Below are 10,527 nucleotides of genomic sequence, written 5' to 3'. Positions count from 1 at the left end.
CAGAGGGAGTATCCAGCTGACCTCGGTGCAAGGAGGACTGTGCAAGGACCCAGGTGCTAGTGGTGACCCCTCAGAGGAGAGCCCTGGCATCTACCACCAATACCACCACAATTAGATGTTTGAAATGGTGACTTTACTTAGCTTATTTTTTTTTAATTTTATTTTATTTTTATACAGCAGGTTCTTATTAGTTATCTATTTTATACATATTAGTGTATACATGTCACCCAATCTCCCAATTCATCCCACCACCTGCCCCCCTCCCAGCTTTCCCCCCTTGGTGTCCATACATTTGTTCTCTACATCTGTGTCTCTATTTCTGCCTTGTAAATTGGTTCATCTATACCATTTTTCGAGATTCCACACACGTGTTAATATATGATATTTCTTTTTCTCTTTCTGACTTACTTCACTCTGTATGACAGTCTCTAGGTTCATCCACATCTCTACAAATGACCTAATACCGTTCCATTTTATGGCTGGGTATATTCCCTTGTATACATGTACCATATCTTCTTTTTCAATTCATCTGTCGATGGGCATTTAGGTTGCTTCCATGACCTGACTATTGTAAATAGTGCTGCAGTGAACATTGGGTGCAGTGTCTTTTTGAATTATGGTTTTCTCTGGGTATATGCCCAGTAGTGGTATTGCTGGGTCATATGGTAGTTCTGTTTTTAGTTTTTTAAGGAACCTCCATACTGATCTCCATAGTGGCTGTAGCAATTTACATTCCCACCAACAGTGCAAGAGGGTTCCCTTTTCTCCACACCCTCTCCAGCATTTATTGTTTGTAGATTTTCTGATGATGCCCATTGTAACCAGTGTGAGGTGATACCTCATTGTAGTTTTGATTTGCATTTCTCTAATGATTAATTATGTTGAGCATTCTTCCATGTGTTTTGGCAATCTCTATATCTTCTTTGGAGAAATGTCTATTTAGGTCTTCTGCCCATTTTTGGATTGGGTTGTTTGTTTTTTTGATATGGACCTGCATGAACTGCTTGTAAATCTTGGAGATTAATCCTTTATCAGTTGCTTCATTTGCAAATATTTTCTCCCATTCTGAGGGTTCTCTTTTCATCACATTTATGGTTTCCTTTGCTTTGCAAAAGCTTTTGAGTTTCATTAGGTCCCATTTGTTTATTTTTGTTTTTATTTCCATTTCTCTAGGAGGTGGATCAAAAAGGATCTTGCTGTGATGTATGTCATAGAGTGTTCTGCCTATGTTTTCCTCTAAGAGTTTTATAGTGTCTGGCCTTACATTTAGGTCTTTAATCCATTTTGAATATATTTTTGTGTATGGTGTTAGGGAGTGTTCTAATTTCATCCTTTTACATGTAGTTGTCCAGTTTTCCTAGCACCACTTATTGAAGAGGCTGTCTTTTCTCCATTGTATATTCTTGCCTCCTTTATCATATATAAAGTGACCATAGGTGTGTGGGTTTATCTCTGGGCTTTCTATCCTGTTCCATTGATCTATATTTCTGTTTTTGTGCCAATACCACATTGTCTTGATTACTGTAGCTTTGTAATATAGTCTGAAGTCAGGGAGCCTGATTCCTCCAGCTCCGTTTTTCTTTCTCAAGATTGCTATGGCTATTCGGGGTCTTTTGTGTTTCCATACAAATTGTGAAATTTTTTGTTCTAGTTCTGTGAAAAATGCCATTGGCAGTTTGGTAGGGATTGCATTGAATCTGTAGATTGAGGGCTTCCCTGGTGGCACAGTGATTGAGAGTCCGCCTGCTGATGCAGGGGACCCGGGTTCGTGCCCTGGTCCGGGAAGATCCCACATGCCGTGGAGCGGCTAGGCCCTTGAGCCATGGCCGCTGAGCCTGCGCGTCCGGAGCCTGTGCTCTGCAACGGGAGAGGCCACAACAGTGAGAGGCCCGCGTACCACACACACACACACAAAAAAACAAGATTCAGAACAATCTGTAGATTGCTCTGGGTAGTATAGTCATTTTCACAATGTTGATTCTTCCAATCCAAGAACATGGTATATCTCTCCATCAGTTTGTATCATCTTTAATTTCTTTCTTCAGTGTCTTATAGTTGTCTGCATACAGGTCTTTTGTCTCCTTAGGTAGGTTTATTCCTAGGTATTTTATTCTTTTCGTTGCAGTGGTAAATGGGAGTGTTTCCTTAATTTCTCTTTCAGATTTTTCATCATTAGTGTATAGGAATGCAAGAGATTTCTGTGCATTAATTTGTATCCTGCTACTTTACCAAATTCACTGATTAGTTCTAGTAGTTTTCTGGTGGCATCTTTAGGATTGTCTATGTATAGTATCATGTCATCTGCAAACAGTGACAGTTTTACATCTTCTTTTCTGATTTGGATTTCTTTTACTTCTTTTTCTTCTTTGATTGCTGTGGCTAAAACTTCCAAAACTATGTTGAATAATAGTGGTGAGAGTGGGCAACCTTGTCTTTTTCCTGACCTTAGTGGAAATGGTTTCAGTTTTTCACCATTGAGACTGATGTTGGCTGTGGGTTTGACATATATGGCCTTTAATATGTTGAGGTAAGTTCCCTCTATGCCCACATTCTGGAGGGTTTTTTTTTTTTTATCATAAATGGATGTTGAATTTTGTCAAAAGCTTTTTCTGCATCTACTGAGATGATTGTATGGTTCTTCTCCTTCAATTTGTTAAGAATGGTTTATCACATTGATTGATTTGCGTATATTGAAGAATCCTTGCATTCCTGGGATAAACCCCACTTGATCGTGGTGTATGATCCTTTTAATGTGCTGTTAGATTCTGTTTGCTAGCATTTTGTTGAGGATTTTTGCATCTATGCTCATCAGTGATATTGCCCTGCAGTTTTCTTTTTTTGTGACATATTTGTCTGGTTTTGGTATCAGGGTGATGGTGGCCTCATAGAATGAGTTTGGGAGTGTTCCTCCCTTTGCTATATTTTGGAAGAGTTTGAGAGGATAGGTGTTCGCTCTTCTCTAAATGTTTGATGGAATTAGCCTGTGAAGCCATCTGGTCCTGGGCTTTTTGTTTGTTGGAAGATTTTTCATCACAGTTTCAATTTCAGTGCTTGTGATTGGTCTCTTTATATTTTCTGTTTCTTCCTGGTTCAGTCTTGGAAGGTTGTGCTTTTCTAAGAATTTGTCCATTTCTTCCAGGTTGTCCATTTTATTGGCATATACTTGCTTGTAGTAATCTCTCACGATCCTTTGCATTTCTGCAGTGTCAGTTGTTACTTCTCCTTTTTCATTTCTAATTCTATTGATTTGAGTCTTTTCCCTTTTTTTCTTGTTGAGTCTGGCTAATGGTTTATCACTTTTGTTTATCTTCTCAAAGAACCAGCTTTTAATTTTATTGATCTTTGCTACTGTTTCCTTCATTTCTTTTTCATTTATTTCTGATCTGATCTTTATGATTTCTTTCCATCTGCTAACTTTGGGGTTTTTTGTTCTTCCTTCTCTAATTGCTTTAGGTGTAAGGTTAGGTTGTTTCTTTGAGATGTTTCTTGTTTCTTTTTTTTTTTTTTTTTTTTTTTTTTTGCGGTATGCGGGCCTCTCACTGTTGTGGCCTCCCCCGTTGCGGAGCACAGGCTCCGGACGCGCAGGCTCCGGACGCGCAGGCTCAGCGGCCATGGCTCACGGGCCCAGCCGCTCCGCGGCACATGGGATCCTCCCAGACCGGGGCACGAACCCGTATCCCCTGCATCGGCAGGCGGACTCTCAACCACTTGCGCCACCAGGGAGGCCCTGTTTCTTGTTTCTTGAGGTAGGATTGTATTGCTATAAACTTCCCTCTTAGAACAGGTTTTGCTGCATCCTATAGGTTTTGGGTTATTGTGTTTTCATTGTCATTTGTTTCTAGGTATTTTTTGATTTCCTCTTTGATTTCTTCAGTGATCTCTTGGTTATTTAGTAGTGTATTGTCTAGCCTCCATGTGTGTGTATTTTTTACAGTTTTTTTTCCTGTAATTGATATCTAGTCTCATCGCATGGTTTTTGGAAAAGATACTTGATACAATTTCATTGTTCTTAAATTTACCAAGGCTTGATTTGTGACTCAAGATATGATCTATCCTGGCGAATGTTCCATGAACACTTGAGAAGAAAGTGTATTCTGTTGTTTTTCGATGGAATGTCCAATAAATATCAATTAAGTGCGTATTGTTTAATGTATCATTTAAAGCTTGTATTTTCTTATTTATTTTCATTTCGGACGATCTGCCCATTGGTGAAAGTGGGGTGTTAAAGTCCCCTACTATTATTGTATTACTGTTGATTTCCCCTTTTATGGCTCTTAGTATTTGCCTTATGTATTGAAGTGCTCCTATGTTGCATGCATAAATATTTAGAATTGTTATATCTTCTTCTTGGATTGATCCCTTGATCAGTATGTAGTGTCCTTCTTTGCCTCTTGTAACATTATTTATTTTAAAGTCTATATTGTCTGATATGAGAATTGCTACTCCCGCTTTCTTTTGATTTCCATTAGCATGGAATATCTTTTTCCATCCCCTCACTTTCAGTCTGTATGTGTCCCTAGGTCAGAAGTGGGTCTCTTGTAGACAGCATATATACGCATCTTGTTTTGTATCCATTCAGCCAGTCTGTGTTCTTTTGGTTGGAGCATTTAATCCATTTACATTTAAGGTAATTATGGATATGTATGTTCCTTTTACCATTTTCTTAGTTGTTTTGGGTTTGTTTTTGTAGGTCCTTTCCTTCTCTTGTGTTTCCTGCCTAGAGAAGTTCCTTTAGCATTTGTTGTGAAGCTGGTTTGGTGGTACTGAATTCTCTTAGCTTTTGCTTGCCTGTAAAGGTTTTAATTTCTCCATCAAATCTGAATGAGATCCTTGCTGGGTAGAGTAATCTTGGTTGTAGGTTTTTCCCTTTCATCACTTTAAGTATGTCCTGACACACCCTTCTGGCTTGCTGAGTTTCTGCTGAGAAATCAGCTGTTAACCTTATGGGGATTCCCTTGTATGTTATTTCTGGCTTTTCCCTTGCTGCTTTTAATATTTTTTCTTTCTATTTAATTTTTGATAGTTTGATTAATATGTGTCTTGGTGTGTTTCATGTTGGATTTATCCTGCCTGGGACTCTGTGCACTTCCTGTACTTCACTATTTCCTTTCTCATATGAGGGAAGTTTTCAACTATAATCTCTTCAAATATTTTTTCAGTCCCTTTTTTCTCTTCTTCTTCTGGGACCCCTATAATTTGAATGTTGGTCTGTTTAATGTTGTCCCAGAGGTCTCTGAGACTGTCCTCAATTCTTTTCATTCTTTTTTCTTTATTCTGCTCTGTGGTAGTTATTTCCACTATTTTATCTTCCACGTCACTTATCCGTTCTTCTGCCTCAGTTATTCTGCTATTGATTCCTTCTAGAGAACTTTTAGTTTCATTTATTGTGTTGTTCATCACTGTTTGTTTGCTCTTTTGTTCTTCTAGGTCCTTGTTAAATATTTCTTGTATTTTCGTCATTCTATTTCCTAGATTTTGGATCATCTTTATTATCATTACTCTGAATTCTTTTTCAGGTAGACTGCCTATTTCCTCTTCATTTGTTTGGTCTGGTGGGTTTTTATTTTGCTCCGAAATCTGCTGTGTATTTCTCTGGCTTCTCATGTTGCTTAACTTACTGCGTTTGGTGTCTCCTCTTCACAGGCTGCAGTTTCATAGTTCCTGTTGTTTTTGGTGTCTGCCCCCAGTGGGTAAGGTTGGTTCAGTGGGTTGTTTAGGCTTCCTGGTGGAGGGGACTGGTGCCTGTGTTCTGGTGGATGAGGCTGGATCTTGTCTTTCTGGTGGGCAGGGCTGCGTCTGGTGGTGTGTTTTTGGGTGTCTGTGAACTTAATATGATTTTAGGCAGCCTCTCTGCTAATGGGTGACGTTGTGTTCCTGTCTTGCTAGTTGTTTGACATGGGGTGTCCAGCACTGGAGTTTCCTTGTAGTTGAGTTGAGCTGGCTCTTAGCATTGAGACAGAGGTCTCTGGGAGGGCTCTGCCGATTGATATTACGTGGGCTTGGGAGGTCTCTGGTGGACCAATGTTCTGAACTCAGCTCTCCCACCTAAGAGGCTCAGGTGTGATGCCTGGCCAGAGCACCAAGACCCTTTCAGCCACACAGCTCAGAAGAAAAGGGAGAAAAAGAAAGAAAGAAAGAATAATATTATTAAAATAAAAAATTTAAAAATATATTATTAAAAATAAAAGCAATTAGAAACAAGAAAGAAAGAAGAGAGCAACCAAATGAATAAACAAATCCACCAATGATATCAAGTGCTAAAAACTATACCAAAAAAAATAAAAATAAAAATAAAAAACAACCAACAGATAGAACTGTAGGACAAATGGTGAAAGCAAAGCTATACAGACAAAGTCACACAAAGAAGCATACACATACACACTCACAAAAAGAGAAAAAGGGGGAAAAATTATATATATATATATATATATATATATATATATATATATATATATACACAAAGGAAGAGAGCCACCAAATCAATAAACAAGAGAGCCACCAAATCAATAAACAAATCTACCAATGATAATAAGCTGTAAATACTAAACTAGGATAAACATAAAACCATGAACAAATGAGATGCAGAAAGTATACCCCAAGTCTACAGTTGCTCCCAAAGTCCACCAACTCAATTTTGGGATGATTCATTGTCTATTCAGGTATTCCAAAGATGCAGGGTACATCAACTTGATTGTGGAGATTTAATCCACTGCTCCTGAGGCTGCTGGGAGAAATTTCCATTTCTCTTCTTTGTTCACACAGCTCCTGGGGTTCAGCTTTGGATTTGGCCCTTCCTCTGTGTGTAGGTCACCTGAGGGCATCTGTTCCCTGCCCAGACATGATGGGGTTAAAGTAGCAGCTGATTAGGGGGCTCTGGCTCACTTAAGCCGGAGGAAGGGAGGGGTACAGAATGTCGGGCGATCCTGCGGCATGACATTGCAAGAACCTGAGGTGCGCCGTGTGTTCTCTCTGGGAAGTTGTCCCTGGGTCATGGGACCCTGGCAGTGGTGGGCTGCACAGGCTCCCGGGAGGGGAGGTGTGGATAGTGACCTGTGCTTGCACACAGGATTCTTGGTGGTTGCAGCAGAAGCCTTAGCGTTTCATGCCCATCTCTGGGGTCTGCACTGATAGCCGTGGCTCACGCCCATCTCTGGAGCTTGTTTAGGCGGTGCTCTGAATCCCCTCTCCTCATGCACCCTGAAACAATGATCTCTTGCCTCTTAGGTAGTTCTAGACTTTTTCCTGGACTCCCTCCCGGCTAGCTGTGGCACACTACCCGCCTTTAGGCTGTCTTCATGCAGCCAACCCCAGTCCTTTTCCTGGGATCTGACCTCCAGTGCCCGAGCCTCAGCTCCCAGCCCCCAACTGCCCTGACGGGTGAGCAGACCAGTCACCCAGGCTGGTGAGTGCTGGTCGGCATCAATCCTCTGTGTGGGAATCTCTCCACTTTGCCTTCTGCACACCTGTTGCTGCACTCTCCTCTGTGGCTCCAAAGCTTCCCCCCTGCCCACCCACCATCTCCACCAGTGAAGGGGATTCCTAGTTTGTGGAAACTTTTCCTCCTTCACAGCTCCCTCCCAGAGGTGCAGGTCCCGTCCCTATTCTTTTGTCTCTGTTTTTTCTTTTTTCTTTTGCCCTACCCAGGTATGTGGGGATTTTCCTGCCTTTTGGGAAGTCTGAGGTCTTCTGCCAGCGTTCAGTAGGTGTTCTGTAGGAGTTGTTTCACATGTAGATGTATTTTTGATGTATTTGTGGGAGGAAGGTGATCTCCACGTCTTACTCCTCTGCCATCTTGAAGGTCCTACGAGTTAGGTAGTATTGTAATTTCATTCTTTTACATGTAGCTGTCCAGTTTTCCAAGCACCGCTTATTGAAGAGCCTGTATTTTCTCCATTGTATATTCTTGCCTCCTTTGTTGTAAATTAGGTGCTAGTATGTGTGTGGGTTTATCTTTGGGCATTCTATCCTGTACCATTGATCTATATTTCTGTTTTTGTGCCAGTATCATACTGTCTTGATTACTGTAGCTTTGTGGTATAGTTTGAGGTTGGGGAGCCTGATTCCTCCCGCTCCATTTTTCTTTCTCAAGATTGCTTTGGCTATTCGTGGTCTTTTGTGTTTCCATACGAATTGTAAAATTTTTTGTTCTAACTCTGAAGAATGCCATTGGTAGTTTGATAGGGATTGCATTGAATGTGTAGATTTCTTTGGGTAGTATAGTTATTTTCACAGTGTTGATTGTGAAAAATGTTGAGCATTTTATCCATTTACATTTAAGGTAATTATCAATATGTATGTTCTTATTACCATTTTCTTAATTTTGGGGGTTTGTTTTTGTAGGTCCTTTTCTTCTCTTGTGTTTCCCACTTAGAGAAGTTCCTTTAGCATTTGTTGTAGAGCTGGTTTGGTGGTGCTGGATTCTCTTAGCTTTTGCTTGTCTGTAAAACTTTTGATTTTTCCCTTGAATCTGAATGAAATCCTTGCCGGATAGAGTAATCTTGGTTGTAGGTTCTTCCTTTTCATCACTTTAAATATATCATGGCACTCCCTTGTGGCTTGTAGAGTTTCTGCTGAGAAATCATCTGTTAACCTTATGGGAGTTCCCTTGTATGTTATTTGTCATTTTTCCCTTGTTGCTTTTAATAATTTTTCTTTGTCTTGAATTTTTGTCAATTTGATTACTATGTGTCTCGGCCTGTTTCTCCTTGGGTTTATCCTGCCTGGGACTCTCTGCACTTCCTGGACTTGGGTGGCTAATTCCTTTCCCATGTTAGGGAAGTTTTAGACTATAATCTCTTCAAATATTTTCCTTGGGTTATTTCTCTCTCTCTTCTCCTTGTGGGACCCCTATAATGCGAATGTTGGTGCATTTAATGTTGTCTCAGAGGTCTCTTAGGCTGTCTTCATTTCTTTTCATTCTTTTTTCTTTGTTCTGTTCCATGGCAGTGAATTCCACCATTCTGTCATCCAGGTCACTTATCTGTTCTTCTGCCTCAGTTATTCTGGTATTGATTCCTTCTAGTGTAGTTTTCATTTCAGTTATTGTATGGTTCATCTCTGTTTGTTTGTTCTTTAATTCTTCTAGGTCTTTGTTTTTTTTTTTAAAGGAGGAGGCCATTTATTTATTTATTTATTTTTGGCTTTGTTGGGTCTTCGTTGCTGTGTGCTGGTTTTGTCTAGTTGCGACGAGCAGGGGCTACTCTTTGTTGAGGTGCGTGGGCTTCTCATTGAGGTGCCTTCTTTTGTTCTGGAGCATAGGCTCTAGGTACAAGGGCTTCTGTAGTTGTGGTGTGCGGGCTCAGAAGTTATGGCACATTGGCTTTGTTGCTCCATGACTTACGGGATCTTCCTGGACCAAGGCGCGAACCCGTGTCCCCTGCATTGGCAGGCAGATTCTTAACTACTGCACCACCAGGGAAGCCCCTAGGTCTTTGTAAAGATTTCTTGCATCTTCTCGAACTCTGCCTCCATTCTTTTCCCAAGGTCCTGGATCATCTTCACGATCATTATTCTGAATTCTCTTTCTGGAAGGTTGCCTATCTCCCCTTCATTTAGTTGTTTTTCTGGGGTTTTAGCTTGTTCCTTCACCTTGTGCATAGTCCTCTACCTTTTCATTTTGTCTATCTTTCTGTGAATATGGGTTTCGTTCCACAGGCTGCAGGATTGTAGTTCTTCTTTTTCTGCTGTCTGCCCTCTGGTGGATGAAGCTCTCTAAGAGGCTTGTGCAAGCTTCTGGATGGGAGGGACTGGTGGTGGGTAGAGCTGGGTGTTGCTCTGGTGGGCAGAGCTCAGTAAAACTTTAATGTTTGTCTGCTGACGGGTGGGGCTGAGTTCCCTTCAGTTGGTTGTTTGGCCTGAGGCGGCCCAGCACTGGAGGCTACAGGCTCTTTGGTGGGGCTAATGGCAGACTCCAAGAGGACTCACACCAAGGAGTACTTCCCAGAACTTCTGCTGCCAGTGTTGTTGTCCCCGCAGTGAGCCACAGCCACCACCCACCTCTGCAGGAGACCCTCCAACACTAGCAGGTAGGCCTGGTTCAGTCTCCTACAGGGTCACTGCTCCTTCTCCCTGGGTCCTGATGAGCACACTACTTTGTGTGTGCCCTCCAAGAGTGGAGTCTCTGTTTCCCCCAGTCCTGTCTGTTTCCCCCAGTCCTGTCTGTTTGCCCCAGTCCTGTCAAAGTCCTGCAATCAAATCCCACTAGCCTTCAAAGTCTGATTCTCTGGGATTCCTCCTCCTGTTGCCAGACCCCCAGGTTGGGAAGCCTGACATGGGGCTCAGAATCTTCACTCCAGTTGGTGGATTTCTGTGCTATAAGTGTTCTCCAGTTTGTGAGTCACCCACCCAGCGGTTATGGGATTTGATTTTATTGTGATTGTTTCCCTCCTGCTGTCTCATTGCAGCTTCTCCTTTGTCTTTGGATGTTGGGTATCTTTTTTTGGTGAGTTCTAGTGTCTTCCTGTCAATGATTGTTCAGCATTTAGTTGTGATTCCAGTGCTCTAACATGGCACTGCTTCTGATCAAAG

Source organism: Mesoplodon densirostris, chromosome 12 (assembly GCF_025265405.1).
Source record: "Mesoplodon densirostris isolate mMesDen1 chromosome 12, mMesDen1 primary haplotype, whole genome shotgun sequence".
NCBI classification, from domain to species: Eukaryota; Metazoa; Chordata; class Mammalia; order Artiodactyla; family Ziphiidae; genus Mesoplodon; species Mesoplodon densirostris.
This window is presented reverse-complemented; position numbering follows the sequence as displayed.